General features: G+C 38.4%; 1 long non-coding RNA gene across 1 annotated transcript; it reads left to right on the top strand.

The window, feature by feature from the left end:
- Positions 1-831: 831 nt before the first annotated feature.
- LOC121935691 lies at positions 832-3101 on the top strand. The gene is made up of 3 exons (XR_006104835.1): positions 832-962; positions 1807-1954; positions 3020-3101. It is a non-coding gene; the product is annotated as an uncharacterized LOC121935691 (long non-coding RNA).
- The last annotated feature ends 3057 nt before the right edge of the window (positions 3102-6158 follow it).

Below are 6158 nucleotides of genomic sequence, written 5' to 3'. Positions count from 1 at the left end.
CCAATAAAAGCCACATCAAGCCATTTGTACTGAAATCCTTAAACCATATGCGAGTGCGATGTTTCTCTACTCTTCTGTGGGAAAGAAATGGCTATGGTTTTTCTTAGCTGGCTATTCCAGTGGTTTTGCCTCCTGAGACAGCTTTCTCTTTCCTCTTATGCCTGTGATCTCTTCCCCTGCTGTGATTGAGCATTATGAGATGAGTCACGCCTCTATGTACAAGTCCATGAACCAATTAGTGTGTGGAGTAAATGATCCATATAGATTGCAGGGAACTAGGTTCAGGTCTGGGTCATCACACTCAGAGCTCTTAGCCATTATGAAATATACAGATCTGGATTACTGGCTGTATTGATTCAGAGAAAGGGCCTTTCCTTGTCATTTCTTTTCAGCCTACTTCCAGAGCAATGTTCACTTTTGCCACTGACATGGAAATGCTCCTCTCTCCCTTTCTGTATTGTGAATAAGGAATGGTAGGCCCTCCAGATGTTTTGGGCTATAGTTCTTTACCATTGGGCATGCTGACTGGAACTTCTGGGAACTGATGTCTCAAACATCTTGAGGGCCAAAGCTTCCTCATCCCTGCTGTTTATTAACTGGATGAGGGATTTTGAGAGTTGTGGTCTAGCACATCTGGAAGACTGAAGGAGACTGCTTTATATAATCTCCATTTATGGGCTCATCTACATTTGCCAGAATACTCTGGGTTGTCCCTGGAATATTCTGGCCCTGACTTCCCCTGGAATCCCCCCTTTTCCTGCTGTGGGTTTTCAATGAACAACAGGTGGCTGTCTTATCATACTGGCATTGCCACCTTAAGCGCAAGCCACTCTGAGACACACAGCTGAATTCTGACCTCAGAGTGATTAGGATCCACAGTGGCAGGGCCAGTTGGACATTTCACAGGGACCATGTGTCATCACTATTTTGCTCTGGGTTTTTTGGAAAATCCAGAGCAAATGGTAAGTCTTTGTAATGCAGGAAAAGGGCTAGAAACACTGGATCAGGCCTAAGCATTATGAAAACAGCCTGATTTGGGGTTTGGGGCCTGCCTAATGTAAACAAACATGCAGCCAGCTCAGGGTGGGGACAGAATTCAGGATTTATATGTAATGTAGATAACTGCTGGCAAACTAACTTCTGGCAAACACCTGAGAGATTCAGAAATAGGCATGTCTGAATTATGTTGCATAGATTCCTCTCTTCATACCTGATTTTGAAACATTCTGATGATATGTCTTTTGAGGCCCTTTCACGGTATGCTGTTATAACACTATGATTCCACTTTAATTGACTCCATCCTATGGCATCCTGGGATATGTAATTTAGAAAGATTTAGAACTCTGCTAGGAAGCTCTAGTCCATTCCACTGAAGTACAATTAGTCTTTTAAAATTATTTTTGTATTATTTCTTGTTCTAAATTAATTTTATTATTGTATGTCGATCTGAAATCCTCAAATACAGAACAAGATATATAAAAGCTTATGATGATGTTTCACTCTCAACTATGATTATTGGCTACTGATGAATTGTTTTTTAGAGAACTAATAGGAATGTGGTAAATTCAGTATTAGTGTTTTATCAGTTGTATTTGTATTATTGTATTATTTTATTGATGTAATCCCGCCTCGATCCTTGGGAGAGGTGGGAAATATAAATAAACTTTATTATTATTATTATTATTATTATTATTATTATTATTATGATATAAACATTTGATTTATTGATTGATGGAATGAATGAATGATGTTCCCAATGACACTACAGCGTTCAATTGATTTAATTGTCAACCCTTTTCTTCTCAGGGTGTCTTGATGTCTCAATAAAGTCACAAGCAGTGCATCCAGAATCCCTTGTAATCATTACAGAGAGGATGTTGGGATGTTAATCTCAGAAAATAAGGAAAGAAGGAGGAATTACCTGCCTTATCTTGACAGGCCTATCTTGACAGAGGTAAGGATAGCAGAAACAGATGTTATATAATGAGTAGAGAATCAACAAATAAACAGCCAGAGAGGAGAAGATAGAGTTGCCATCTCAGGATGATCCAAGGCCCTGAGATTTCACGCCAAAACCTGAGACTTTTGGATGACCCTTTATGATGTCACACGGGCAGGATTTTGTGAGGCTACAAAGATGAGCCTCTGACCAGACATTAAGCCTAATACATAAAATAGAGTATTACCACAATTTCAGAAAGTATGCTATTAAAATTAAAAATACCAAATCTAACAAATGAGAAATATAAATGTATATAAACACACACACACCTTTCAGGGCAGTGATCTCACATTCACCTTGTCCTGAGGATAGAATAAAAAGAGCCAGTCGCTGAGACCTAGGAACCCTACAAAAAGGGGGGGGGAGACAGTGTGCAAGCATTAGCATCAGACAAATGTTGGAACAAACCTCGCTTTATTGGCTTTTCAGAAGGGTGGAATGTGACCCATTTTCAAAGAAGTAAAACAAATATCATTTGCTGCTGATGTAGTCTGCTTAGTAGCTTAGTGCAAATTTGTCTAGTTTTGAATAACATTGTCAGCAGCACTTTGAAAAGGGTATGGCATTGCTTCTAAAACATCCCATATTTCTTGTGAGTTCTAGCTTTGGCTGACCTCTTAACCCCATGAAAACACCCAGTTTTTATTTTATAGATAGTATTCATCCTATGTTGATGGCTTTAGATGACTTAAGATTTTTTGATGTGAAAGGTCTGACAGAGGACCAATTTTGTGAAGAGTCGGTCTTTTGTTTTTACTGTTCCTTGTTCTTTATTTCATTCATTTTTGTTTTGTTTTTCACTTCACATTGCTGAAAAACACACCAATCCTGGGAAATCAAGCTAATGTCTCCCAGATGTACAGAAAAGGTGTGAACAGTCCTGTCAAATGAGCTACCCCCCTCTCTCCCTTTCTCTCTCTTCCCCTCTCTTTACCAGACAGCATCATGTACTTGAGCAGTCCCTTCATTTTTGCCTTTTGAGCTGTTCTGACATAAATGCTGTTTCATTGCCAACAGGAAAGTTTCCTTGAGGAATAAAGAACTGGTCTTTCAGCCACCCTGGCTGGAGAGGAGAAGATGGCAGCAGCTTCAGTCACAGGCCTGTTTGACTGGTAAATGGCTAAGAAAAACTGACAGGATTTAAAAAAAGGATACTCACACACTGTTTTTCTCTTAAAGGTTGCTAATTGACCAAGAGGTAATGTGAGGAGAAGTATTACCCAACCTTGAAATGCTTTCATCTGATTAAGTATATTAAATGCCATCAGTTAACCCACTGAATGCAATGGCCAAGTGTTTGGACAGACATGTCAAGTAGCATACAATCACATATTGCCTGATCAGTAACAATATAGCAAGTAGATTGATAGGCCACTGGTTCTTTGTTTAGTATGCAAAGGGAAAGGATGTTGAAAAGGGTGGATTGACTTCATATTCATTCATTTATTACGGCACACAGCCAGCACAGCAATAAAATACAATACAATAATACAATACAGTCATAAAAACTCTAAACACCTGGGATTGATAAAGCTAGTACACCCCCAAAAATATCTGTCACATTATGTGATGAAAATAACTCAAGGAAGGGACTTAAGCGAAAGAGCCAAAACGAGAAAGTACTAGAAAATCCTAGGAAAATCTATAAAGCATATTTACCCTTAAATCCCCCAGATTCTAGAAAACCATTATCCAGAGATGAATATAAAACTAGAGGAAATCTTTCTTCCCAGAACCCCTTGGCAGAGAAACTGTTGACAGATATAGAACATCAGCACCATCCACAAAATGAGAAATTAAATGGGAAATGCTTGACTCCTAGATTGAGACAAAATTTCCTCTCAAATGCCAGTATGGATGTCTCTTCCCATGAAAATTATGTCTCATTGAATACTGTACCTCACAAGTTGACTTCATATTGTTGTGTGCCTTCAAGTCTTTTTTTTACTTAGGGCAGTCCAAAGTCGAACCTGTTACAGGGTTTTCTTGGCAGAATTTGTTCAGAGGGCATTTGCCTTGGCCTTTGCCTTCCTCTGATGCTGAGAGTGTAACATGCCCAAGATCATCCAGTGGGCTTCCACAGCCAAGCAGAGATTTGAACCTTGGTTTCCCGGTGTCCTAATACAACACTCAAACCACTTCACCATGCTGACTCCTGTTAGATCCATACTTACTCACTGTTAGAGTAAACCTATTAAAATTAATAAGGCACACTGATGTTAGCATACCTGCTGTAAGGATGAGTGGGCCTGGCTGCAAGTGTTATTTTTAAGAGCATAGTGGCAACATGGTGTGATGGGAAAGAAAAAAATAAGTCTTTCTTCAGATGATGATAGTCTTGCCTAAACAAGGATAATAGGTTTTTAAAACTGTTGCTAAAGTCTATTACTTGCTTATGAGTAAGAATTCTTTTTCTTTCTTTCTTTCTTTCTTTCTTTATTTCTGTAGGGGAGGACTAGAGAACATACGGATCTCCAGGTATATTTAAACTCCAGTTGCTATCTGCCTGATCAAATCTTGGTCAGTTGTGAGGTTTGGTTGAAGTGATAGGTCTCACCAAACCTCAAACTCCCACCAAAATCTGGATTCTAAGGTATTCACAGCCTTCCTTAATCTTATTAATGAGCTTTATAGTCTGATCCGGAATATGTTTATTCACATGTAAGCCACACTGAGACCAGTGGAACTTAATTCATACTTAGTATGATGAAAACAGAAAAGACAACAGCTACATTTCCATTTCTAAGTGATTTTTTACCTTTATTAAAAGGATTTTGTCTTTTGATTTACTCATGTACAGAAAGAATGTTTAGAATTGCTTGTAGAACAATGGACCAGTTTAAGTTTAAAAAAAACAAAACATGACCACAGCCATAAGTTCTTGTGACACAATCAACATTGGGTCTTTGCTACGGTTCTTGTGGCACAATCAACATGCTCTGTACATTACCAGTTGTGTAATGGTGCTTCAAAAATCTCAAACCAAACCAAACTAAAAACAGAAGTGACCTCTTTCAGCATCTCAACAATGACTATTGGGCTCTTGCAAACAGCTTGGCATCTGTAGGCACATCTTTAGCGAGCTGGCAGCCTCAGTGCTCTTTGCAGGTTGCAATCAAACCTGCCTTCTACAGAAGCCTCTTTCTGGCTGATTAACTTTAATGTAATTTTAATTAAAAACCACAGTGTCAAAGGGTTTAGCTGCTCGAGAAATAAGCACAGATTGTGGCACAGTGGCAGCAGTCACTTGGAAAATGGAAATGCATCCTGACAATATTGTGCAGGGGCCAGATAAACAAAGCTTCAGCTCTCTTACCTTACAGTGACAGGGGCACATCATAATAGCAAGGACCACATACACATCACAGATCCCTGCACATATCTGACATTTCAGGTGTTGAGATCTCTCCCCAGTGCAGTCTTTTTCAAAACTGTGAAATCATTTTTGAAAAGCAAATATACAGTCTTTTTCATTAGTATTCTGTATATTTAAGGATAATAAATAGTTATTTGTGCAGCATTTCTGATTTGGTTGGGGTTTTGGTTTCGTTGGTTTGTTTTAATTGCTATATTTTTCTCCATGATCGAAAATAATAATCTCTCTCCCAGGCTATTCAGAAGAAACAAAAAATAGAGATCACCATCTTTCTCCTTTCGTGTCTGAAAGCAGGGAACATTTTCTCCTTGCTTTTGGCTCACCTTTTATTTTGAAGCATAGTATATGTATATTTCCCTCCTCCCCAATTTCATTCTAGAAATTCTATGGTCCATTTTTGCAGTGGTAATGAAAATCCTCTTTTCTTATAAAATGATGAAATCATTTGGATAATAACTGTGCACTGAAACCCCTAAAGCATAAGTAGTTGTATATAGCTCTTTTCCATTTACACATCTATAAAACGCCATTATTTTATAGTTAACTCTTAGGTTTGCAGACTTGTCTTGTCTTCTACCTATAGAGATGCACACAGCTGCGTAAGAATATGTTGTTGTGTTTTATAATAAGGGCCATTCCAACTGGATGTGCCTAGTTTCAGTTATAACCCAGAGGTTACCAAATAGTTTTCAGCACAATTCATATTTGTTATATATGGGTTTTTTCTAAGGCACCTCTCTTTTTAAAAGAAATTTACTCACTACTTGCCTCTAAGCAAGT

The sequence above is a fragment of the Sceloporus undulatus genome, chromosome 6 (assembly GCF_019175285.1).
Source record: "Sceloporus undulatus isolate JIND9_A2432 ecotype Alabama chromosome 6, SceUnd_v1.1, whole genome shotgun sequence".
Lineage (NCBI taxonomy): Eukaryota > Metazoa > Chordata > Lepidosauria > Squamata > Phrynosomatidae > Sceloporus > Sceloporus undulatus.
Note: the sequence above shows the minus strand (reverse complement) of the source record. Positions and strands in the feature narration are given on the sequence as shown.